General features: G+C 40.9%; 1 protein-coding gene across 3 annotated transcripts in view; it reads left to right on the top strand.

The window, feature by feature from the left end:
* The first annotated feature begins 1,196 nt into the window (after nt 1-1,196).
* Nucleotides 1,197-27,014, top strand: part of TBCE (tubulin folding cofactor E) — an 88,993-nt gene continuing 63,175 nt past the window's right edge. Inside the window, exon 1 of one of the 3 annotated variants that reach the window (XM_005226206.5) lies at nt 1,197-1,286. The gene's annotated coding sequence lies outside the window, so the exon portion shown is untranslated. 3 annotated transcript variants of the gene reach the window in all.

A 27,014-nucleotide genomic window follows, 5' to 3' on the forward strand; every position in this document is an offset into this window, starting at 1 on the left:
CGAATTGGAGGAGTTTAACTCAAAAAAAAAGGGGGTGGGGGGACAGGAAAAAGCGGACATAGCATAGAATTTGGTGGAGTGTAGATAAGAATTAAGCTCAGGCTTGAGCTATGAAGTTGACTCCAGGGTCATGTGTTCTCGAAAACTATTAATATAAAGTTAAATATGGAATGTTACATTTGAAAATACCTTATTTGAAGCAGTATGCCTGGGTTGGCAAAGTGTCAGAATGATCCCCAGGACTCAGCTCTGCCAGGCAGATATACGATATTCCATGATTACTGATATGATTTCACACAACAAAGCTTCTGGAAGTTTGTTTTTGGAACATGGTTTCTTAGCCTATGTCCTTTCATTAATCAACAAAAGCAGTTTTTACAGCTTCATAAGGGGCATCTCTATGTGTTGAAATTCTGTTTAATTTTGACATTCAGCTTGAAGGCTAGCCCCCTGAAGTGTTATTCAGTTTCTCTTTGGTTGGAATAAAGGCCTTTTAAAAGCAATAACTATACTATGGACATGATACGCTTTAATCATGTACCAGACTCCGCGACGGGGAAACTTTTATTTATCCGTCATCTCATTTGATCTTCCGGAGCAGGCAATGGCACCACACTCCAGTACTCTTGCCTGGAAAATCCCATGGCTGGAGGAGCCTGGTGGGCTCCCGTCCATGGGGTCGCACAGAGTCGGACACGACTGAAGAGACTTAGCAGCAGCAGCAGCATTTGATCTTCACAACTCTTGAGATATGAGAAAACTGTTAGAAATTAACATGTCTATGGAATTTCCTTTTTCTATTACTGCGTTTACTTTCATTCTGCCTTACGATTCAGCCCGTTAAATTTTTTTCCCCTAGCGTTTGAGGCATCAACACTAGTTTCTTTTCTATGACCACCTCAGACTTCCTATGTGGTAAATTCCCCACGAACATGGAACTGAATCTCATACGGGACTTGTAACTCGCTTCCGTGATAACTAGTAAACTGGAAAGAGCGCGATCCTTCTTTCCGTTATCCCAAGTTTAGGGGGCATCGCGGGGTCAGCCCAGGGGCCGAGTGTTTGGCTGGCTTTGGGCGGGCTGACCACACCTCCGGCTACCCAGACTCTTGAGCTGATTTTCAGCACTGAGATTCAGCTGCCGCAGCTCCCGTCCCCGGGGGCGGGACTTCCTGTCTTCCTAAAGGAGCACTTCCGACCAGAGCCGGAAGCTGCCTCGGGGCAAAGCGCGTGCCAGGGGCTGTCGCTCAGATCACCCTGGCTGGCTGCAGGCAGGTGAGCTTGGGGTGAGTCTGGGTAGCGGAGGAAGCACGCAATGCTAGCTGGCTCGTGACCCGTGCAACCGTGCAGGGCTCTCGGTCTTTTTCCCCTTTCTTAGAAACTTCCAAGATTGCCGGGCGTGGTCTGCTTCTTGAGGCTTTGACCGAATCCATCTGCACTTAAGTCTTTGACCGAATCCCCTTGCATTTGCGGGGGCGGGCGGGGTCTCCGGCCTGGCTGCGGGCGAGCGGGGCACACTGCATTGCACTTCACGGAAAAGCCTGTTGACTTGTCACTTGGAAATAGGTGAAAATGGTACAGGCGACCCACGACTTGGTGTCAGGTTAGAGAACCAACTCTGACCTTTTAAATGCTTTAACATTTATGATGTAGGAGAACTAATGTTAAGTGGGTGGAGAACGTATTTACAAGTATTACCTACTGTTCACTGCTGACAAGAGGACTGTTCTAGGTTGTGGATGGATCCAGATGAGGGTGTGGTATCCCTGTCCCTAAAGAAACTACAGTCCCGTTGTGAAAACAGGACTCACAAATGCCAAACTGTTACAGAAAGAGTAGACAGATTAAGAGTACAGACTTCTCTTGTCTCGCGTTAATATAGCCATGAGGACTGTTGTTTGTTATTTGTCTCAGCTTTTTTCATCTTTTTTAGTTTTAACCTTTGTGTATACTTTTATAATAAAATAGCATATTGCTGGGTATTTTTTTTTAATCTAAGTGGACAGTCTGTGCCTTTTGACTGGCAGCCTTACTGTACTTATATTCAAAGTCATTTCTGAGGTATTTGTTCAAGCCACAACCTTTTGAGTCATCCTTGACTCATCTCTTTCTCACACACATTTAACCTATCAGCAGCAAATCCAAGAACTCAGCCTTCAGAATCTATCCAGAGGCCCAAGCCCTTCTTACCACCTCCCCTTATCGAAATTGCAGCTATCTTTCACCTGGATTCCTGCAGTAGACACCTAACCAATCTGCTTTTTCTTATTTCAGCCTTTCCATCACATCTAGTGATTCTTCTTAAAAAAAAAAAAATCAGATTATCTCCCTCTCACAAAAGTCTCCATGGACTTCCCATTTCACTCAGATTGAAAGCCAGATTCTTTAGAACGACCCTCAAGGTGCTTTCTGATCCCGCCCTTGCTATATCTCTGATGTAATCTCCAGCTCCTCTCCCCCTTTATTCGGGTGCCTCAGGCACATCCTAACCTCAGGATATTCACACTTGGAATTCCTTTGTCTGAATGTCCACAGGGCTTAATCCCTTACCTCCTTCATATATTTTTTTTAACTTTACCTTTTCAGTGAGGACTTCCCTGGCATAGCCTTCCCTTACATTTCTATTGTACCCATCCTCCTCCTGCATATCACCATATGACCCGCTGTGGGATTGGTTCATTTCTCTGGCTCAGCAATGTTTACCCCACAACCATAGAAGCTTATGTATGAGAGCTGGTATTTTTCTGTATTTTGTTTATAGCTGTATCCCTAGTGCTTAAAACAATACCTGGCTTTTAGTGGGCTCTTTATAATTGTTGAAAAACCTTTTTTTGCCATTTTATAATTTGTACTCTCTGCCCTTTTTCTTTCTCTTTCCTTGCCTTTTTTTGAATTGAGGTTTTATCTTCTCTTTTTCCTTCTACTTGTTTGAAGATACATTATTCTATATACTTTATTTCTGTTCTTACAGTGGTTAATTTTAATTTTATTGTGGTTTAAAATTAATGTAGTTAATTTTACTGTGCATAATTGAAACTGATCGGAAAGCTTTGCAAAACTGTATTGTTTTTACCTGTAAGTTACTGGTTTTTTAACAGGCTTCCTGGATCAGCTCAGTATTTATTTTTGTAAGATGTAAATATTCAATAAAACTAGTAGTTGTTACTATTTTCTGGTGGTCTTTATTTTTTCCTTTTTGGTTTATTACAAAGTAAATTTGTCATATACATTAATAAAATATTTACTGTATACTTAGCACTCAAAGTTTTGTTTTTAAATATACAATACTTTTCCTCCCTTACGTTTTTGCTCTGAAATGTGCAAAAGAGTCCACTAGAAAATATGGTAGATATTATTATGAAATGAATATTGCCCAGAAAGCAGGTAGAGACTACCAGAAAGGGAATTTTAACAGTTTGCTGGTTATTAGGAGCAGATGGAATGAATTTGTGGGAGAGTTATATGGGAAGATTTGGTAGTATTTGAAAGTATGTGGAGAAAAGGCACAACCTGGTTCATTCATTTTATTAGTTCTGTTTCATATAGTTGTATAGCTGTGTCATAAAAATTGTAGGTTTGGTGTGGATTTAAGTCATTGGTGTTTGAAAGAGAAAACGTGTCTGCAGCCTCTTCAGAAACCTAAAGCTTTTGGAGGCACTACTTAAAATGATGTGAGACAATTCAGTGTGTGACGGCCAAGGAATACTGTGAGGATGTAGCAGAACTTTGACATGGTCTTTGACATCAGGTATGATGTGCATAGAGGACAGCAGGACATTATGCTAAGTGAAGTAAGCTGGTCACCAAAAGATAACTGTATGCTTTGACTTTCCTGACATATTTAGAGTAGGCAAGTTAATAGAAATGGAAGGTGGGACCTGGGGAGAGGAGGTTATGGGAGTTGTTTAATGGATATAGATTTTCAATTTTGCAAGACAAAAAAATTTTGGTGATTGCACAGCAGTGGGTGAATGTATATAATGTACTGAACTGTGCACTTAAAAATGGTTAAAGTAATAAATTTTATGGTATGTTTATTTTACAACAATTAAATTTCTTTTTAAAAAGGACCACAGGTGGGTTTCTTTAAAATTGGGCTGTTAAAACTCAGAAGTTGTTACATTTTAGGTGGTCCTTTTTGCCCATACTATTCAAAGGTGTTGTATTCCCACTTTCTGTAGTTTCCCATCCTGAATCTCCAATCAGTGAAACCTATCAGGTTTCACAACCTGGAAAGCTTGTTCTCAATTTCTGCTGCAGATTTCCATCAGCTTAATCAGAATGGTTTCCACATGGAGTCTGTCTCACTCTTAACCCTCCTGTTTCTTCACAGTTACTGAATTTGACCCTTACATTACTAATTCTAGGTCTTAATTGTTTACTGTTAGTTATCTCTCCTAATTAAACTCTTAAGTTCCTTACAAGAGACTGTCTTCTACTTATAATCTTGGTGACAGAAAGGTTAATGAGTGTCAGAATTCATAGCTTGTAAGTGCCTGAACCAGGATTACTACCTGGAGCGCCTGAATCTCAGTGCAGCATGTTTGCTATTGATGTTGTTTTCTACTTTATAAGTATCAGTGTGTGAATGATACTTCAGACCTCATGCTAAATTATTTTAATACAATTTGGAACAAATAGCAGGAAAGATACAGCAAATACGTTTAGAAAGATAACAATATGTATTGAAAAGCTTTTTTCTAAAATTAATTCACACAATGCCAGTGTTCTCACTGTTTCTGTTGGGCATCAAACATCATTTTGGATCCCTTGGTGGCTAAACAAGGTAGGAGATGTGGTAACTGAATCAGTACCTACGGGTGGAAGAGGCTCACTGGAATTAGACTTCCCCATGTCAACTACCATTATTCTTTTTTTTAATTAAATTTTTATTGTATATAAGAGTTTAGTTGATTTACAGTGTTGTATTAGTTTCAGGCGTATAGCACCTGATTCAGTTATACATCTGTCCTTTTTCAGATTCTTCTTTCTCTCTCCCTCTTCCTTTCCCCTCTGGTAACCATAAGTTTATTTTCAGAGTCTGGAGTTCTGTTTTTGTTTTGTAAATAAGTTCATTTGTATCATTTTATTTTTAGATTCCACACAGGATATAGGATATACTATTTCTGTCTGACTTAGTTCACTTAGTTTGATGATACATAGGTTCATCCATGTTGCTGCAAAATTCATCCTTTTTATGGCTGAAGAATACTCCGTTGCCTGTATGTACCACATCTCATTTATCCATTCCTCTGTCAGTGGTCATTTAGGTTGCTTCCGTGTCTTTTAACTATAGTGGTTGGATGGCATCACCGGCTTAATGGCCATGACTTATAGCAAGCTCTGAGAGTTGGTGATGAACAGGGAAGCCGGAATGCTGCAGTCCACGGGGTCACAAAGAGTTGGACACAACTGAGCAACTGAACTGAAATAGTGCTGCTATGAACACTGTATGCATATATCTTTTCAAATGATAGTTTTTTCCATATACATGGGCTTCCCAGGAGGCTCAGTGGTGAAAAATCTGCCTGCCAGTGCAGGAGACGCAGGAGACACAGGTTCAGTCCCGGGATCAGGAAAGACCCCTGGAGGAGGAAATGACAACCCATTCCAGTATTCTTGCTTGGGAAATCTCATGGACAGAGGAGCCTGGTGGGCTACAGTCCATACGGTCGCAAAGAGTGAGATGCGACTGAGGACAGCCAGATACATTCCAGGAGTGGCATTGCTTGATCATACGATAGGCTTATTTTTAGTTTTTTAAAGGAAACTCCATACTGTTCTCTATAATTGTACCAATTTACATTCCCAACAACAGTGTCGGGAGGTTCCCTTTTCTCCACACTCTCTAGCATTTACTGTTTGTAGACTTTAAAAATACATATTTATGTATTTATTTTTGGCTGTGCTGAGTCTTTGTTGCTGCCTGTGGGCTTTCTCCGGTTGCCGTGCATGGACCTCATTGTGGTGGCTTTTCTTGTTGCAGAGCATGGCCTCTAGGGGGTGTGGGCTTCATGCCCACATGGGCAGCACATGGGCTTAGTAGTTGTGCCACATGGACTTAGGTGCTCTGCGGCATGTGGAATCTTCCCAGACCAGGGATCAAACCCATGTCACCTGCATTGACAGGCCCATTCTTAACCACGGGACCACCTGGGAAGTCCCTGTTTATAGACTCTTTGATGGCCATGCTGATAGCTGTGAGTTGATTTGCATTTCTCTAATAATTAGAGACGTTGAGCCTCTTTTCATGTGCTTTTTGGCCATATGTGTGTCTTTGGAGAAATGTCTATTTAGATCTGCCAATTTTTTGATTGGACTCTTTTTTTTAATACATAAAGCTACATGAACTGTTTATGTATTTTGGAGATTAATCCCTTGTCAGTTGTCTCATTTGCAAATATTTTCTCCCATTTTGTGGGTTGTCTTTTCGTTTTGTTTATGATTTCTTTTGCTCTGCAAAAGCTGTTTTTTTATTTTGGCTCTGCTGAATCTTTGTTGCTGAATGGGCTTCTCTCCAGTTGGGGTGCACAGGCTTCTCACTGTGTGGTCTCTGTTGTTGGGGTGTGCTGGCTCAGTCGCTGTGTTGCATGGACTGAGTTGCACTGCAGCATGTGGGTTTTCCTGGACCGAGGATCAAACGCTGCATTGGCAGGTGGGTTCTTCACCACTGAGCCATCAGGGAGACCTCTGTTACTGGACTTTCTGTCCGGGTCTGTGGTTCTCTATTGCTGTTTTTATGCCAGTGCCATCCGAACTCTTTTAATTGCTATAGCATTTTCTAAAATCAGGGAGCCTGATTCTTCCACCTTTGTTTTTCTTTCTCAGAATCATTTTAGCTATTACTGGTCTTTTGTGTTTCCATACAGATTTCAAAAATTTTTGTTCTAGTTCTGTGAAAGATGCCATTGGTAATTTGATGGCGATTGCATTGAGTGTGAAGATTGCCTTGGGTAGTATAGTCATTTTAACTGAATTGATTCTTCAATCCAAGAACATGGTATATTTTTCTGTGTCATCTTCAATGTTTTCTTTTTCTCCTACCGCCCCCAGCCCCACCACCTTCAGTTCCTTTCATCATCATCATATAGTTTTTAGAGTACAGGTTTTTTGCCTCCTTTACTAGTTTTATTCCTAAGTATTTTATTCTTTTGATGTCGTGATAAATGGGATTATTTCCTTAATTTCTCTTTCACTAGTGTATAGAATGCAACAGACTTTTGTGTATTAATTTAGATTTCTTTGTATGTTCGTTTGTGTTTTTTGGATGTGCTGCACAGCAGATGTGATCGTAGCTTCCTCAACCAGGGATTAAGCCCATGCCCCTGGCAGTGGAAGCATGGAGTCGCGACCACTGGACTGCCAGAGAAGCCCTTCTGTGAATAAATTTCGTATCCTGCAACTTTACCAAGTGCATTAATTAGCTCAGGAGTTTTCTGGTAGCATCTTTATGATTTCATATGTATGGTAAGAATTGGACACGACTGAGCAACTGAACTAAACTGATGTCATCTACAGTTACAGTTTTACTTCTTTTCCAATTTGGGCTCCTTTTATTTATTTACTTTTTCTTCTCTGATTGCTGTGGCTAGGACTTCAAAAGTATGTTGAGTAAAAGCGGAAAGAGTGGATATCCTTGTCTTGTTCCTGATCTTAGAGGAAAGGCTTTCTGCTTTTCACCATTGAGAATGATGTTAGTCATGGGCTTGTCATATATGACTTTTATTACGTGGAGATAAGTTCCCTCTATGTCCACTTTCTGAAGAGTTTTTATCATGAATGAATAAGTTAAATTTTATTACAAGCATTTTCTCTGTTGAGATTATCATATGGTTTTTGTTCTTCAATTTGTTAATGTGGTGTATCACCCTGATTGTTTTGCAGATATTGAAAAATGCTTCATCCCAGGAATAAATCTCACTTAATAATCTAGTGTATGATCTATTTAATGCATTGTTGGGTTCAGTTTGCTGGTATTTTGTTGAGGATTTTTGCATCTATGTTCATCAGTGATACAGGCTTCTAATTTTCTTTTTTTGTGTGGTATCTTTGTCTGGTTTTTGCATCAGTGGTGGCGACCTAATATAATGAATTTGGGGGTATTCCTTCCTCTGCAAGCTTTTGTAAGAGTTTCAAAAGGATTGGTATTCAGTTCAGTCCAGTCGCTCAGTTGTGTCTGACTCTTCGCGACCCAGTGAGCTGCAGCACGCCAGGCCTCCCTGGCCAACACCAACTCCCGGAGCCCACCCAAACTCATGTCCATTGAGTCAGTGATGCCATCCAACCATCTCATCCTCTATCGTTCCCTTCTCCTGCCCCCAATCTTTCCCAGCAACAGGGTCTTTTCCAATGAGTCAGCTCTTCACATCAGATGGCCAAAATATTGCAGTTTCAGCTTCAACATCAGACCTTCCAATGATCACCCAGGACTGATCTCCTTTAGGATGGACTGGTTGGATCTCCTTGCAGTCCAAGGGACTCTCAAGAGTCTTCTCCAACACCACAGTTCAAAAGCATCAATTCTTCAACACTCAGCTTTCCCTATAGTCCAACTCTCACATCCATACATGACTATTGGAAAAACCATATCCTTGACTACACGAACCTTTGTTGGCAAAGTAAGATCTTTGCTTTTTAATAAAAAAAAAGTAAAATCTTTGCTTTTTGCTGCCTAGGTTGGTCATAACCTCCCTTCCAAGGAGTAAGCATCTTTTAATTTCATGGCTGCAGTCACCATCTGCAGTGATTTTGGAGCCCAGAAAAATAAAGTCTGTCACTGTTTCCACTGTTTCCCTATCTATTTGCCATGAAGTGATGGACCGGATGCCTTGATTGTAGTTTTCTGAATGTTGAGCTTTAAGCCAACCTTTTCACTCCCCTCTTTCACTTTCATCAAGAGGCTTTTTAGTTCCTCTTCACTTTCTGCCATAAGGGTGGTGTCATCTGCATATCTGAGGTTATTGATATTTCTCCCGGCAATCTTGATTCCAGCTTGTGCTTCTTCCAGCACAGTGTTTCTCATGATGTACTCTGCATAGAAGTTAAATAAGCAGGGTGACAGTATACAGCCTTGATATACTTATTTTCCTATTTGTAACCAGTCTGTTCCATGTCCAGTTCTAACTGTTGCTTCCTGACCTGCATACAGGTTTTTCAAGAGTCAGGTCTGGTGGTCTGGTATTCCCATCTCTCTCAGAATTTTCCATAGTTTATTGTGATCCACACAGTCAAAGGCTTTGGCATAGTCAATAAAGCAGAAATAGATGTTTTTCTGGAACTCTCTTGCTTTTCCCATGATGCAGCGAATGTTGGCAATTTGATCTCTGGTTCCTCTGCCTTTTCTAAAACCAGCTTGAACACCAGGAAGTTCACGGTTCACATATTGCTGAAGCCTGGCTTGGAGAATTTTGAGCATTACTTTACTAGCGTGTGAGATGAGTGCAATTGTGCGGTAGTTTGAGCATTCTTTGACATTGCCTTTCTTTGGGATTGGAATGAAAACTGACCTTTTCCAGTCCTGTGGCCACTTGCATGTTGAGTGCAGCACTTTCACAGCATCATCTTTCAGGGTTTGAAATAGCTCAACTGGAATTCCATCACCTCCACTAGCTTTGTTTGTAGTGATGCTTCCTAAGGCCCACTGGACTTCACACTCCAGGATGTGTGGCTCTAGGTGAGTGATCACACCATCGTGATTATCTGGGTCATGAAGATCTTTTTTGTACAGTTCTTCTGTGTATTCTTGCCACCTCTTCTTAATATCTTCTCCTTCTGTCAGGTCCATACCATTTCTGTCCTTTATTGAGCCCATCTTTGCATGAAATGGTCCCTTGGTATCTCTAATTTTCTTGAAGAGATCTCTAGTCTTTCCCATTCTGTTGTTTTCCTCTATTTGTTTGCATTGATCACTGAGGAAGGCTTTCTTATCTCTCCTTGCTGTTCTTGGAACTCTGCATTCAGATGCTTGTATCTTTATTTTTCTCCTTTGCTTTTCGCTTCTCTTCTTTTCACAGCTATTTGTAAGGCCTCCCCAGACAGCCATTTTGCTTTTTTGCATTTCTTTTTCCTGTGGATGGTCTTGATCCCTGTCTCCTGTACAATATCACAAACCTCATTCCATAGTTCATCAGGCACTCTGTCTATCAGATCTAATCCATTAAATCTATTTCTCACTTCCACTGTATAATCATAAGGGATTTGATTTAGGTCATACCTGAATGGTTTGGTGGTTTCCCCCACTTTCCTCAATTTAGGTCTGAATTTGGCAATAAAGAGTTCATGATCTGAGCCACAGTTAGGTCCCGTCTTGTTTTTAATGAGTGTATAGAGCTTCTCCATCTTTGGCTGCAAAGAATATAATCAATATGATTTCAGTGTTGGCCATCTGGTGATGTCCATGTGTAAGGTCTTCTTTTATGTTGTTGGAAGAGGGTGTTTACTATGACCAGTGTGTTCTCTTGGCAAAACTCTATTAGTCTTTGCCCTGCTTCATTCTGTACTCCAAGGCCAAATTTGCCTGTTACTCCAGGTGTTTCCTGACTTCTTTTTTTACTTTTGCATTCCAGTCCCCTATAATGAAAAGGACATCTTTTTTGGGTGTTAGTTCAAAGGTCTTGTAGGTCTTCATAGAACTGTCCAACTTCAGCTTCTTCAGCTTTATTGGTGGGGCATAGGCTTGGATTACCATGATATTGAATGGTTTGCCTTGGAAACGAACAGAGATCATTCTGTCGTTTTTGAGATTGCATCCAAGTACTGCATTTCAGATTCTTTTGTTGACCATGATGGCTACTCCATTTCTTCTAAGGGATTCTTGCCCACAGTAGTAGACATAATGGTCATCTGACTTAAATTCACCCATTCCAGCCCATTTTAGTTCGCTGATTCCTACAATGTTGACGTTCACTCTCCTGTTTGACCACTTCCAATTTGCCTTGATTCATGGACCTGACATTCCAGGTTCCTATGCAATATTGCTCTCTACAGCATTGAACTTCGCTTCTATCACCAGTCACATCCACAACCAGGTGTTGTTTTTTGCTTTGGCTCCATCCCTTCATTCTTTCTTAAGTTATTTCTCCACTGATCTCCAGTATCATATTGGGCACCTGCCATCCTGGGGAGTTCATCTTTCAGTGTCCTATCTTTTTGCCTTTTCATTACTGTTCTTGGGTTCTCATGGCAAGAATACTGAAGTGGTTTGCCATTCCCTTCTCCAGTGGACCACATTCTGTCAGACCTCTCCACCATGACCCGTCCGTCTTGGGTGGCCCCACACGGCATGGCTTAGTTTCATTGAGTTACACAAGGCTGTGGTCCATGTGATCAGATTGGCTAATAGTCTGTGATTGTGGTTTCAGTCTGTCTGCCGTCTTATGCCCTCCCTCAGCGCCTACCATCTTACTTGGGTTTCTGTTACCTTGGACGTCGTGTTTCTCTTCACGGCTGCTCCAGGAAAGTGAAGCCTCTTCTGTTTGCCTTGGACTTGGGGTATGTCCCCACGGCCACCGCTCCTGACCTTGGACATGGGATATCTCCTCTCTGCTGCTCGCCACTCCTGCGCTGCCCAACTGCCGCTAGCCCCTCCTGTACTGCAGGAGGTATTAACTCTTTTCTAAATGTGTGATAAAATTCTTCTGTGAAGCCATCTTGTCCTGGACTTTTGTTTGTAAAGAGTTTTTTTTTTTCTTTTTAAAATTTTTATTTATTTAGGCTGCACCAGCTCTTGGTTGTGGCACATGGATCTAGTTCACTGACCAGGGATTGAACCTGGGCCCCTGCATCGAGTGCAGAGTTATCCAGGGATAAGGGATAGTCTTATCTTACCAGGGAAGCCCCTGTTTATTGAAAGTCTTTTAATCATTATTTCAATTTCAGTCCTTGTGATAGGTCTGTTTATATTTTCTGTTTCTTCCTGGTTCAGTCTCAGAAGATTATACCTTTCCAAGAATTTGTCCATTTCTTCTGTGTTGTTCATTTTATTGGCATATATATATATATATATATATGTTTGGTTTAGTAGTCTCTCGTGATCCTTTTTATTTCTGTGGTGGTAGTTCTAACTCCTCAGTTTTCATTTCTGATTTTATTGACTTGAACTCTCCCGTTTTTTCCTGATGAGTCTGGCTAAAGTTTATCGGGTCTGTTTGTCTTTTCGAAGAACCAGCATTTAGTGTCATTGATCTTTTCTGTTGTTTTCCTTGTCTGTATTTCATTTATTTCTGCTCTGATATTTATGATTTCTTTCCTTCTACTAACTTTAGAATTTGTTCTTCCTTATCTAGTTGCTTTAGATGTACGTGTAGGTTGTTTATTTGGGATTTTTCTTTTTTCCTGAAGTAAGATTGTATGGCCATAAACTTCCCTCCTCAGTTCAGTTCAGTCGCTCAGTCGTGTCTGACTCTTTGTGACCCCATGAATCCCAGCACGCCAGGCCTCCCTGTCCATCACCAACTCCCGGAGTTCATCCAGACTCACGTCCATCGAGTCAGTGATGCCATCCAGCCATCTCATCCTCTGTTGTCCCCTTCTCCTCCTGCCCCCAATCCCTCCCAGCATCAGAGTCTTTTCCAACGAGTCAACTCTTCACATGAGGTGGCCAAAGTACTGGAGTTTCAGCTTTAGCATCATTCCTTCCAAAGAAATCCCAGGGCTGATCTCCTTCAGAATGGACTGGTTGCATCTCCTTGCAGTCCAAGGGACTCTCAAGAGTCTTCTCCAACACCACAGTTCAAAAGCATCAATTGTTCGGCGCTCAGCTTTCTTCACAGTCCAACTCTCACATCCATACATGACCACAGGAAAAACCATAGCCTTGACTAGATGGACCTTTGTTGGCAAAGTAATGTTTCTGCTTTTCAGTGTACTATCTAGGTTGGTTATAACTTTCCTTCCAGGGAGTAAGCGTCTTTTAATTTCATGGCTGAAATCACCATCTACAGTGAGTTTGGAGCCCAAAAAAATAAAGTCTGACACTGTTTCCACTGTTTCCCCATCTGTTTCCCATGAAGTGATGGGACCAGATGCCATGATCTTCGTTTACAGTTAGAACTGGACATGGAACAACAGACTGGTTCCAAATAGGGGAAGGAGTACGTCAAGGCTGTATATTGTCACCCTGCTTATTTAACTTATATGCAGAGTCCATCAAGAGAAACGCTGGGCTGGAGGAAGCACAAGCTGGAATCAAGATTGCCAGGAGAAATATCAATAACCTCAGATATGCAGATGACACCACTCTTATGGCAGAAAGTGAAGAGGAACTAAATAGAGTCTTGATGAAAGTGAAAGAGGAGAGTGAGAAAGTTGGCTTAAAGCTCAACATTCAGAAAACTTTCCTCCTAGAACTGCTTTTAGTGTGTCTCATAGTCTTTGGATCATGTTTTTGTTTTCATTTGTCTCTGGTTATTTTTTTATTTCCTCTGTGATTTCTTCAGTGATCCATTGGTCATTTGGTAGCATATTCTTTAGCCTCCATGTTGCTTTACAGTTTTTTTTTTTTCCTTGCAGTTGATTTCTAATCTCATGGCGTTGTGGTTAGAAAAGATGCGTGATATGATTTCAGCTTTCTTAAATTTATCAAGGCTTGCTTTGTGGCTCAGTATGCGGTCAGTCCTGGTCAATGTTCCATGTTCACTTGAAAAGAATGTGTATTCTGCTGCTTTTGCATGGAATGCTCTATGTTGTTGTCCAGTCGCTCAGTTGTGTCCGACTCTTTGCAACCCCGTGGACTGCCGCAAGCCAGGTTTCCCTGTCCTTCACTGTCTCCAGGAGTTTGCTCCAACTCATGTCCATTGAGTTGATGATGCCACCCAACCACCTCATCCTGTCGCCCCCTTCTCCTGTGTGTCTTCTCCTCCTAATGTGTCGTTTAAGTCTGGTGTTTCCTTATTGATTTTTCTGTCTGCATGGTCTGTCTGTTGATGTAAGTGGGGTATTAAATTCCCCCACTGTTATTGTGTTACTGTCAATTTCTCCATTTATGTCTCTTAACGTTTGTCATAATTCTTGAGGTACTCACGTGTTGGATGCATATATATTTACAATTGTTTTATCTTGTTCTTGGACTAATGCCTTGATCATTATGTAGTGTCTTTCTTTGTCTCTCATAGCAGTCTTTATTTTAAAGTTTATTTTCTCTGATATGAGTATTGCTTATCCAGCTTTCTTTTGGTTTCCATTTGCATAGAAAGCCTTTTTCCATCTCCTCACTTTCAGTCTGTACGTGTCCCTAGATGTGAAGTGTATCTTTTGTAGAGAGCATATATAAGGGTCTCGTTTTTGTATTCATTCAGCCAGTGTGTCTTTTGCTTGGAGCATTTAATCCATTTTTGTTTAAGATAATTAGTAATAGGTATTTCTTATTGCCATTTTGTTAAATTGTTTTGGATTTGTTTTTGTAGGTCTGTTTTCTTTCCTTGCTCTTTTGTTCTCCTGTGATTTGGTGACTGACTTTAGTGTTGTGTTCGGATTCCTTTTTCTTTTTGTGTGTGTTTATTGTAAGTTTTCAGATTGTGGTTACTGTGAGGTTTTTTTGTTTTGTTTTATTTTTTGGCCACACCATTTGGCTGTGGGATCTTAGTTGCCTGACCAAGGATCAAACCTGGACCCACTGCAGTGAAAACAGAGTGGTAACCACTGGACCACTAGAGAATTCCCACCATGAGGTTTTGATATAGCAGTCTACTATACTAGATTGTTTTAAGTTGCTGGTCACTTAATTTCAAATGTGTTCCCAATATTCTGCATCTGAAGTTTTCTCTTCTCATGATTGCTGATCTTGATACCATATTCATGTGTGAATGTTTTCCTCCCTTTACTGTATGTTTGGCTTTACCAGTGAACTTCCTCATTTATAATTTTTTTGTTTCTAATTGTAGCATTTTCTTTCCCATATGGAAAAGTTCTTTAGCATTTGTTGTAAAACTGGTTTCGTGGTACTGAATTCACTTAGCTTTTTTTTTCTTTTTGCTTGTCTCTGAAGTTTTTTATTTCTCTGGCAAACCTTAACAAGAGCCTTGCTGGTTAAAAGTATTCTTGAGTGTGGGTTTTTCCTTTTCGTTACTTTAAATATATTGTGCCAGTCCCTTCTGGCCTGCAGAGTTTCTGCTGAAAAATCAGCTGTTACCCTATGGGGATTCCCTTGTATGTTATTGTTGCTTTTAATATTTTCTTTTTGTCAGTTTGATTAACATGTGTCTCAGTGTGTTCTTCCTTGGGTTAATCCTATTTGGGACTCTCTGCACTTCCTGGACTTGAGTGTTTCTTTTTCCATGTTAGGAAAGTTTTCGCTATTATCTCTTCAGATATTTTCCCAGGCCTTCTCTCTCTCTCCTCCTTCTAGGACTCCTGTGCTGCAGATGTTGGTGCATTTATTGCTGTCCCAGAGGTCTCCTCGGAGAAGGCAATGGCAACCCACTCCAGTACTCTTGCCTGGAAAATCCCATGGACGGAGGAGCCTGGTAGGCTGCAGTCCATGGGGTTGTGAAGAGTCAGACATGACTGAGAGACTTCACTTTCATTTTTCACTTTCATGCATTGGAGAAGGCAGTGGCAACCCACTCCAGTGTTCTTGCCTGGAGAATCCCAGGGACGGGGGAACCTGGTGGGCTGCCACCTATGGGGTCACACGGAGTCGGACACAACTGAAGCGACTTAGCAGCAGCAGCAGAGGTCTCCTAGACTGTCCTCATTTGTTTTCATTCTTTATTCTGTTCCACAGCAGTGATTTCCATCAGTCTCTGCCTTCCACCTCACTCACTTGTTCTTCTGTCTCATTTACTCTGTTTATTCCTTTTAGTGTCCTTTTGATTGCAGTTATTGTATTGTTCATCTCAGTTTGTTCTTTAAAGCTTCTAGCTCTTTATTAAATGTTTGTTGTATCCTCTTGGTCTGTGCCCCTCGTCTTTTTCTGGGATCTTGGACCATCTTTACTGTCATCACTTTGAATTCTTTTTTGGGTAGAGTGCCTGTCTCCACTCTGCTTAGTTGTTCTTCGCGGGTTTTACCTTGTTGCTTCCTCTAGAGTTTATTTCTCTGATGATGTCTCATTTTGTCTTAACTTTCTCTGTGTGGCCTCTGTCACTCAGGCTGCAGGATTGTCATTTTTCTTGGTTCTGATGTCTGCCTCCTGGTGGGTGAAGTTTATCTTTGTGCTTGTGCATTCTTCCTGGCAGGAGGGACTGGTTCTTGCCCACAGGTGGGTGGAGCTGGGTCTTGTCCCTCTGGTGGGCAGGGCCATCTCAGTGGGAGTGTTTATAGGTGACTGTTGTCTTTGGATGACTCGGCAACCTTCTGCTGATGGGTGGGACTGTGTCCCACTTTTTGGTTGGTTGTCCTGAGGTATCCCAGCAGTGGAGCCTGGGTCTTGCTGCCAAAATGGTGATCTTTGGGAGAGTTCACACTGGTGAGTATTCGTTGGGGCATCTGCAATCAGTTTTTGCCCCCAAGGTGAGTTACTGCCAACCCCTGCTCCCCAGGAGACCTTCTGAGACCTGCAGGTAGGTCTGGCCAAGGCTTCTGTGGAGTCGGTGCTTTGTACTGGGGGTCCCAGTACACGTGAAAGCCTGCACACAGCTGGGAAGACCCAGCACAGCCAAAAAAATTTTTAAAAAGAACTGGGAAAAAAAAAACAAACCCAAACGCTAGAATTTCATATGAAACCATTTTTGTGAAATAAAGTTATCAAAATACTTTAAAAATGGTAGTATAATAGTATGTGTGTTTGTTTTCTGTTTTGTTCTTGGCCACTCTGTGCTGCCTGCAGGGTCTCAGTTCCCCAGCCAGGGACTGAACTGGTGCCGCCTGCAGGGGAAGTGCGGAATTGTAACCCCGGGTCTGACAGAGAAGTCCCTTCACTGTGTGTGTGTTTTACTAATATAGTAAGTAACATTCTGGTGGCAGGTGTAATAAATATTATAATTTCAAAGTGGTAATGAATGTAACATTTATTTTGAGATAGCATACCCTTTATTTAGGAAGAGACATTGTGGCAAAGGCTCAGTAACTGAACTTGTGGTCTCAAGGGTCCTTTCTGGGAAGATATATGCAGTACTGTGAATGTCACTAAAACTTGCTGGGATAGGCTTATTATTTGAATGGAAATATATCTTTGTTCAAAACAATCCAACATAAAATTTGTGAGATTGATAGTGTGTATCAGGAAGATACATATACTTGTTTGCAGCCAAGAGTATTGGCATTAGAGTGTTAAGCATAAATGAGAAAAGGAGAGAGAGAAAGAAGAGATCTATAGATCATACGATAAGAGGGAGAGTAAGGTTGTTGCTCTCCAGATTGTAAAAGTAGCACAAAAATAAGATAGAGGTGTGATGGACGATTTCAGTGATCTTAAATTCTGGCAGAGATCCTTTCCTTCCTAGGGACAAGACCATTTTTTTTTTTTTTTTTGAATCACTGCAGATAGTGACTGCAGCCGTGAAATTAAAAGACGCTTACTCCTTGGAAGGAAAGTTATGTCCAACCTAGATAGCATATTCAAAAGCAGAGACATTACTTTGCCAATAAAGGTCCGTCTAGTCAAGGCTATGGTTTTTCCTGTAGTCATGTATGGATGTGAGAGTTGGACTGTGAAGAAGGCTGAGCGCCTAAGAATTGATGCTTTTGAACTGTGGTGTGGGAGAAGATTCTTGCAAGTCCCTTGGACTGAAAGGAGATCCAACCAGTCCATTCTGAAGGAGATCAGCCCCGGGTGTTCTTTGGAAGGAATGATGCTAAAGCTGAAACTGCAGTACTTTGGCCATCTCATGCGAAGAGTTGACTCATTGGAAAAGACTCTGATGCTGGGAGGGATTGGGGGCAGGAGAAGGGGACGACAGAGGATGAGATGGCTGGATGGCATCACTGACTCAATGGACGTGAGTCTGAGTGAATTCTGGGAGTTGGTGATGGACAGGGAGGCCTGGCGTGCTGTGATTCATGGGGTTGCAAAGAGTTGGACACGACTGAGCGCCTGAACTGAACTGAAGTTCTTGGAAAAAACAAAATGAGAGAAAAGATTCCTTTGGTTTGAAATCTCATTGACAAGGAGGAAGAAACAAGTGAAGTAGGAGACCCTGAATGTTGCAGGAAAAGAAACTACTGTTTTTGAGTCTCTCCAGACAAAATGTTGAGTATAATCGAACTGTGTTTTGGGTATCAGGAAAACATATTTTAAAAACAGAGAATTACCGTACTTTTAGGATTCAGTGTCCCAGTCAAAGCTGAATCAAAGTTCTATAAAATCTAAAATTTGGGGGTCAAATTTTAAATTATTTTTAAAATTCTAGTAAAATACAGACACTATAAAATTTACCATCTTAACCTTTTTTAAATGTATAGTAGTGTTGCTGCTGCTGCTGCTAAGTCGCTTCAGTCGTGTCCGACTCTGTGCGACCCCATAGACGGCAGCCCACCAGGCTCCCCCATCCCTGGGACTCTCCAGGCAAGAACGCTGGAGTGGGTTGCCATTTCCTTCTCCAATGCATGAAAGTGAAAAGGGAAAGTGAAGTCGCCCAGTCGTGTCCGACTCCTAGTGACCCCAGGGACTGCAGCCCACCAGGCTCCTCCGTCCATGGGGTTCTCCAGGCAAGAGTACTGGAGTGGGGTGCCATTGCCTTCTCCGTAGCAGTGTTAAGTACATTTATATTATTGGTCAGCTATCAGTACCATCTGTCTTCAGAACACTTTTCATTTTGCCAAATTGAAACTGTCACCATTGAACAACTCATTTCCCTCTTACCACAGCATACAGTAGCCGAGATTCTGCTTTCTGTCTGAAGGTGACTACCCTAGGTACCTCTCTTAAGTGGAATCATACGGTATTTTTCCTTCTGTGACTGGCTTATTTCACTTAGTGTTGTTTTTCTGAGATTCATTCATGTGTCGTGTGGTAGAATTTCCTTCATTTTAAGGCTGAGTAATCCAGTGTGTGTATGTACTGTATTTGTTTTATCCATTCCTCCATCAATGGACATTTGAGTTATTTCCACCTTTTGGCTGTTGTGAATAATACTCCTGTGAATATCTGGGTGTGCAGATGTCTGCTTATGTCTCTCCATTCAGTTGTTTTCAAATTATTTTATTTGAGGAATTGTGTAGCATCTCATCATTAAGACCGTACAGAAAACAGTTTAGATTTTAAAGCCCAACTAAGAAAAAGATCAATAAACCAATAGGAAATTGACAAAGGATTCTGAACATGCAGTTCACAGAAAAGGAGATCAAAATTAATAGATGCTTAGTTCTCCTCATAAGAGGAAATGCAAATAAAATACATATTTCATTTATCAGACTGACAGGTAACTAAAAGGGTGTTAATATTCTGTGAAGGGCAAGGTTGTGATGATATGGGGGCTTATATACAGCTAATGGAGTTATATAGGGTCAGCCTCTAGAAAGGGGTGTTTGTAATCACTTACCAGAATTAAAAATGCACATACCCGTTGACTTAGCAGTACCCATTTTGAGAATGTTTCCTACAGATATTTTTTGCACAGCTGTAAAAGATAAATATATAGGATTAATCCTTGACGTATTGTTTGCAGTAGCAAAAACTTGGGAGTAACCTAAATGTCCATCAGCTTGAAGACTAGTTATATAAATTGTTCAGTTCAGTCGCTCAGTCGTGTCCAACTCTTTGCGACCCCATGAATCGCAGCACGCCAGGCCTCCCTGTCCATCACCAACTCCCAGAGTTCACTCACACTCACGTCCATCGAGTCAGTGATGCCATCCAGCCATCTCATCCTCTGTCGTCCCCTTCTCCTCCTGCCCCCAATCCCTCCCAGCATCAGAGTCTTTTCCAATGAGTCAAATCTTCGAATGAGGTGGCCAAAGTACTGGAGTTTCAGCTTTAGCATCATTCCTTCCAAAGAAATCCCAGAGCTGATCTCCTTCAGAATGGACTGGTTGGATCTCCTTGCAGTCCAAGGGACTCTCAAGAGTCTTTTCCAACACCACAGTTCAAAAGCATGTTATATCTATACAAATCCTATGCAGCTATAAAAAATTTAAACGCTCCTGATATGGCTCTAGGTAAGTCTGTAGGATGTATTATTGAATGAAAATACAAGGAATAGAATCACACATATAGTATGCCATCATCTGTGTAAAGAAAGAAAAGAATATGTTTGCTTATATGTGCATAAAATATGTATGGAAGTATCTATAAGATACAAATAAAGCTGTTGTCAGTGGTAAGGGAGAATGACTATTCAAAATTTAGGTGAAAAAGATATGCATAGAAAAAAGCAAAGGGGATTACTAAAATAGAGGAAGAGAGAGTTCTAAACCAATGACTTAGATCCTCTAACACACCTCTTAAGAAAAATAGCAGAACCTCAAAATCAACATGTGAAAAAACTTAAAAGCTTTTAGGATTGATTTAGACTAAAAAGTAGTATAAGAAAACCAACTCCTTGGGTATAGTAACACATTTCTTTCTTTTTTGTTGCTTTTCGTAATATATTTTTTAAAAACTAAATCTTAAACTATTTTTTGGCTGCGCCACTTAACCTGAAGGCTTAGTTCCCCAACCAGGGATTTAACCTGGGCCCCCAGCAGTTGAAGGTCAGAGGCCTACCCACTGGACTGCCAGGGGTCCAAATCCTAAACATTTTTAGATATATATAAAAAAAGAAAAATGCAATAGTCTTCCTTATCTGTGGAGGTTATGTTCTGAAACAACCAGTGGATTCCTGAAGCTGCAGATAGTACCTCTAATTATAGTGTTTCCCCCTCAAGTTTGTTTATGAATTAGACATGGTAAGAGATTAACAATAATGATAACATAGAACAATTGTAGTCATATAAAAGTAATAAAAGTTGTGTGAGTATGGTTTCTCAGTCTCAAGATATCTTATTACTGTAAAAGTTTAATGCCTTTTTCATTTAAACACTTACCATGCATGTGGTCAAATTGTCAACATCTGTTGGATCATAGAAAAAGCAAGAGAATTTTAGAAAAACAGCTACTTCTGCTTCATTGACTATGCTAAAGCCTTTGACTGTGTGGATCACAACAAACTCTGGAAAATTCTTAAAAGAGATTGGATACCAGACTACCTTATCTGCCTCCTGAGAAACCTGAATGATGGTCAAGAAGCGTTAGAACCAGACCTGGAACAACAGACTGGCTCCAAATTGGGAAAGGACTATGTCAAGTCTGTATATTGTCACGCTGCTTATTTAGCTTCTATACAGAGTACATCATGTGAAATGCTGGGCTGGACGAAGCACAAGCTGGAATCAAGATTGCCAAGAGAAATATCAATAACCTCAGATGTACAGCTGATACCACCCTTATGGCAGAAAGTGAAGAAGAACTAAAGAGCCTCTTAATGAAAGTGAAAGAGGAGAATGGAAAAGTTGGCTTAAAGCTCAATATTCAGAAAACGAAGATCATGGCATCTGGTCCCATCACTTCATGGCAAATAGATGGGGAAATAGTGGAAACAGTGTCACACTTTATTTTTGGGGGCTCCAAAATCACTGCAGATGGTGACTGCAACCATGAAATTAAAAGACACTTGCTCCTTGGAAGAAAAGCTATGACCAACCTAGACAGCATATTAAAAAGCAGAGACATTACTTTACCAGCAAAAGTCCATCTGGTCAAAGCTATGGTTTTTCCAGTAGTCACGTATGGATGTGAGAGTTGGACTATAAAGAAAGCTGAGTGCCAAAGAATTGATGCTTTTGAACTGTGGTGTTGGAGAAGACCTTGAGAGTCCCTTGGACTGCAAGGAGATCCAACCAGTCCATCATAAAGGAGATCAGTCCTGAATATTCATTGGAAGGACTGATGTTGAAGCTGAAACTCCAATACTTTGGCCACCTGATGTGAAGAACTGACTCATTGGAAAAGACCCTGATGCTGGGAAAGATTGAAGGTGGAGGAGAAGGGGGTGACAGAGGACGAGATAGTTGGATGGCATCCCTGACGCAATGGATGTGAATTTGAGTAGGCTCCAGGAGTTGATGATGGACAGGGAAGCCTGGCGTGCTGCAGTCCATGGGGTCGCAAAGAGTTGGATATGACTGAGGGACTGAATTGAACTGAAGCCTTCTTCCCCATTCCTCCTCTGTTTGATTGACAGGATTATGTCTCCTGACTGACTGTATTTTGATTTCAGTGAAACATTTCACAAAGTTCATGACATTCTTGAATGTGAGGTGGGTAATAGAAAGGCTTGTAAGTGAAAAGTGTTAACTCTTTGGTTAGAGTCTTATATTCTTTTCTGTCTTCGTTTTTACAAAACTACACAGGAGAGATAGTTAATATGTTGGACTATTTGATGTTTATATGAATGTAAAGTTCTACATTTATAATAATGATATAATGTATTAAATTCCTGCCTCAAACATTAGTTATACAAATACAGAATAGAGAAGGCCTGATTTGAAAGCTCTTGATGAGGATTCCTGAGAAATAAACAAGTAGATTTTCTCTTGGTGTCAGTGATAGTACTTCTTTTTTGACGAATAAATTGGTCATGGCTTTCTAGAATCTTAAGTGTATTTATTTACTTGGAATAATTGTCTCAAGAATTTTTCCTATGAAAATATTTAAGAGGATACTAATAGTTTTAAAAGATATTTTTAGCTGTTTTCTTTGGAATAGTAAATAATAAAAACATAACAATAGAGAAGCGATTAAATTGTGTTATCTACATGTCAAGAGTAAATTAGTTACTATGATTCTGTGGCTGTATAGAAAAATGTTGGCAGAATGTTAAATAGAACAGAAATTATATATCTGTTTCTATTGTAATGAAATTCTGTTTACATGTTAATGAGACTTGAAAGGACTTTTAAAACTATTGAGAACTGTTTTTTAGTGTAATGTAATAATATATGCATGCTCAGTCACTCAGTTGTGGTCGACTCTTTGCAACCCTGTGGAGTATGTCCTCCAGGCTCCTAGGAGTCCATGGGATTTTCCAGCCAAGAATACCGGAGTGGGTTGCCATTTCCTATTACAGGGAAGGTAATAATTAAATAGTGAAATTTAAGCATTTTAATTTTATGATCAGAAAGTGATATAGTTTATTTCCTTGCAGTCTTAATAACAAGCAGCAGTCTTTCCCATGAAAAGGAGAAAAAGTGAAATGTAATATTAGGCTATATTATTAGAGGTGTGATGTTCAGACCATTGAACCCACACAGGTCATCACATTTGGAATATGGTTTTCAGTTTTAGGTGTTTTGCTTTTGTTTTTATTGTAGTGTAATTGGTTTACAATGTTGTGTTAGTTTCTGGTGTACAAGTGTTTTCATATTAAGAAAAGAATCTGTAAATGAATCATGGAGGAGATCTTGGAATTCACATGAGGACGGAGGTGGGAATGTTTACCCTGTTAATGGGTTTTAGAAGGTGGGGACAGGAAGAGGAGAAAGGGGAAGTAATAATATAATTGACACCACCCTTATGGCAGAAAGTGAAGAGGAACTAAAAAGCCTCTTGATGAAAGTGAAAGTGGACAGTGAAAAAGTTGGCTTAAAGCTCAACATTCAGAAAACGAAGATCATGGCATCCAGTCCCATCACTTCATGGGAAATCGATGGGGAAACAGTGCAAACAGTGTCAGACTTTATTTTTCTGGGCTCCAGAATCACTACAGATGGTGACTGCAGCCATGAAATTAAAAGACGCTTACTCCTTGGAAGGAAAGTTATGACCAACCTAGATAGCATATTCAAAAGCAGAGACATTACTTTGCCAACAAAGGTTCATCTAGTCAAGGCTATGGTTTTTCCTGTGGTCATGTATGGATGTGAGAGTTGGACGGTGAAGAAGGCTGAGTGCCGAAGAATTGATGCTTTTGAACTGTGGTGTTGGAGAAGACTCTTGAGAGTCCCTTGGACTGCAAGGAGATCCAACCAGTCCATTCTGAAGGAGATCAGCCCTGGGATTTCTTTGGAAGGAATGATGCTAAAGCTGAAACTCTAATACTTTGGCCATCTCATGTGAACAGCTGACTCACTGGAAAAGACTCTGATGCTGGGAGGGATTGGGGGCAAGAGGAGAAGGGGACGACAGAGGATGAGATGGCTGGATGGCATCACTGACTCGATGGACGTGAGTCTGAGTGAACTCCGGGAGTTGGTGATGGATAGGGAGGCCTGGCGTGCTGCAATTCATGGGGTCGCAAGAGTCAGACACGACTGAGCGACTGATCTGATCAAATATTTAAATGTCAGCTGGAAAAGGGAATAGTTGTTTCTTTTAGCTGCAGAGGGCAGTACTAAAATCAGTGGGTGGAAATAACAGCAAACAGGCTGTGGAGTCCAGGGTGGACCAGTAACTAACATCCAGTGGATCTGACAACAGGATACAGGGACTTACTGGGTGACTGGCCAGAGGGAGAAGAAACCAAGGCGTAGGGCACCAAGACAAGGAGCCAGTCTCTAGTTCCTTCCAGAAGGTCACAGTATAAAGAAACAATTACTAGAAGAGTTAAGAGACTAGACAGGATCATCAAAAATACATAATGCAGGGAATTCTCTGCTGGTCCAGTGGTTAGGAGTTCACACTTTCACTTCTCGTGGCCCAGATTCAATCCCTGATTGGGTAACTAAGATCCCACAAGGTGCAGGATGCTGCCAAAAAAAAAAAAAACATCATGTAGAACCAGTTATTAACTGACCTTGGCTACCATATAACAGATGATCTTGGATCCTTTGGGCACAACATACAGATGGGAATGAATAGAATTGTCACTAGAGATCAAGTAGAATTGAGCAGGTGAAGGAACTTTAAACTTTTGTAAATTAATTATATGTATTAAAGGAAAATGAGGATGACTTCCTAATGTCTCCTTTCTCACTTCTGCTGTTTATGCCACTTGGTTTCCTAGTCACCAGTTGACCACTGCCCCTTTCTTCTTATCCAGACATCTTGCTGTGAGCGTGATCTATAAAGTGGTCTCCTTAGGCCAAGCCCCATCAAGAACTTCAGACTTATTGTGAGGCTTAGTTGTGAGTGTCTGGGTTTGGATAGCCCGCATGCACTCTAGTTCAAGGAACCAAGATTCGGACTTCTATTTGAACTTCTTGTAGGAATGGTGGTCTATAGTGACCTTACTAGTTTTTTCCTTGGGGACTAGAACTTCACATCAGGGCCCTACCTACTGACTAGACCTCTTAGCTGCATGACTCCACGTGTGTCTGAGCTTGCTAAACCATGGCTTCCCACACCTGCCCTCATCTTCCTGTTGACTTTTCTTCAGATTATCTGAACTGTTTTGCTTCTTCCCACCAATTTGAGGCTCCGGGCTGATTTCCCTTTTGCTTTTCAAACCTGCCAGGCAAGTTTAGATCTAGATGTTGGCTCCTCCTGACTGCCCTGTCTGCCCATGTTTGTCTTTCTTACTTTGCTTTTGTTGATGCCCTTTGATAATCAAACTGTCAAAATTCAGCCTCCCCTCCCCTGCGCCCTTTTTTTTTTTCTTCTTGCAGTACTTGCCTTATTGCAGTGTGCAGTGTTCTGGAATCAAACACAACATCTCAAGAGGTTTGCCTGTATTTTTTTTTTTTTATCATTTATTTATTGTTTTTATTAAATGGAACTATAGTTGTTTTGCAGTGTTGTGTTAATTTCTGCAGTACCACAAGTTGGTTCAGTTACACACACACACACACACATATATATACATGCATTCTTTTTTAAAATATTTTTTTCCATTATGGTTTATCATAGGATATTGAATATAACTCTTTGTGCTATACCAGTAGGACCTTCGGAGAAGGCAATGGCACCCCACTCCAGTACTCTTGCCTGGAAAATCCCATGGATGGAGGAGCCTGGTAGGCTGCAGTCTATGTGGTCGCTAAGAGTCACATACGACTGAGCGACTTCACTTTCACTTTCATGCATTGGCGAAGGAAATGGCAACCCACTCCAGTGTTCTTGCCTGGAGAATCCCAGGGACGGGGGAGCCTGGTGGGCTGCCGTCTATGGGGTCGCACAGAGTCGGACACGACTGAAGTGACTTAGCAGCAGCTTAGCAGCAGTAGGACCTTGTTGTTTATCCATTGTGTATGTAAAAACTTAACATCTACTAACCCAAGGATTCTACTCCATCACTCCCCTTGGCCACCACCAACTTGTTCTCTGGGTCTGTGATTCTGTTTCATAGATAAGTTCGTTTATGTCATATTTTAGATTCCACATACAAGTGATATCATGTGGTGTTTTCTTCCTCTTTCTGACTGACTTCACTTAGTATGATAATCTCTTGTTATGATAATCTCATGGATAGTCATCCATGTTGCTGCAAAGGGCATTATTTCCTTCTTTTGGACTGAGTGGTATTCCATTGTGTATATGCACCACATCTTCTTTATCCATTCATCTGTTCATGGACATTTAGGTTGCTTCCATGTCTTGGCTGTTGTGAACAGCGCTGCTGTGAACACAGGGGTGCATGTAACTCTTTGACATATAGGTTTGTTTGGATGTATGTCCCAGAGCGGGATTGCTGGATCATATGATAATCCTGTTTTTAATTCTCTGAGGAACCTCCATACTGTTTTCCACAGTGACTGCACCAACTTACATTCCCACCAGCAGTGTAGGAGGGTTCCCTTTTCTCCACACCCTCTCCAGCATGTATTATTTGTAGACTTTTTAATGATGATCAGTCTAACAGATGTGAGGTGGTACCTTATTGTAATTTTGATTTGCTTTTCTCTAATAATTAGTGATGTTGAGCATCTTTTCATGTGCTTATTGGCCATGTATTTCTTTGGAGGAATGTCTCTTTAGGTCTTCTGCCCAGATTTTGATTGGGTGGTTTGTTTTTGTTGTTGAGTTTTATGAGCTGTTTGTGTACTTTGGAAATTAAGCCCTTGTTGGTCACATCATTTGCAAATATTTTCTCGCATTCCAAAGGTTGTCTTTGTGTTTCATTTATGATTTCCTTTGCTGTGCAAAAGCTTGTAAATTTGATTAGGCTCCATTTGTTTATTTTTGCTTTTATTTCTAATGCCTTGGGAGACTGAAAGAAAACATT

Source organism: Bos taurus, chromosome 28 (assembly GCF_002263795.3).
Source record: "Bos taurus isolate L1 Dominette 01449 registration number 42190680 breed Hereford chromosome 28, ARS-UCD2.0, whole genome shotgun sequence".
NCBI classification, from domain to species: Eukaryota; Metazoa; Chordata; class Mammalia; order Artiodactyla; family Bovidae; genus Bos; species Bos taurus.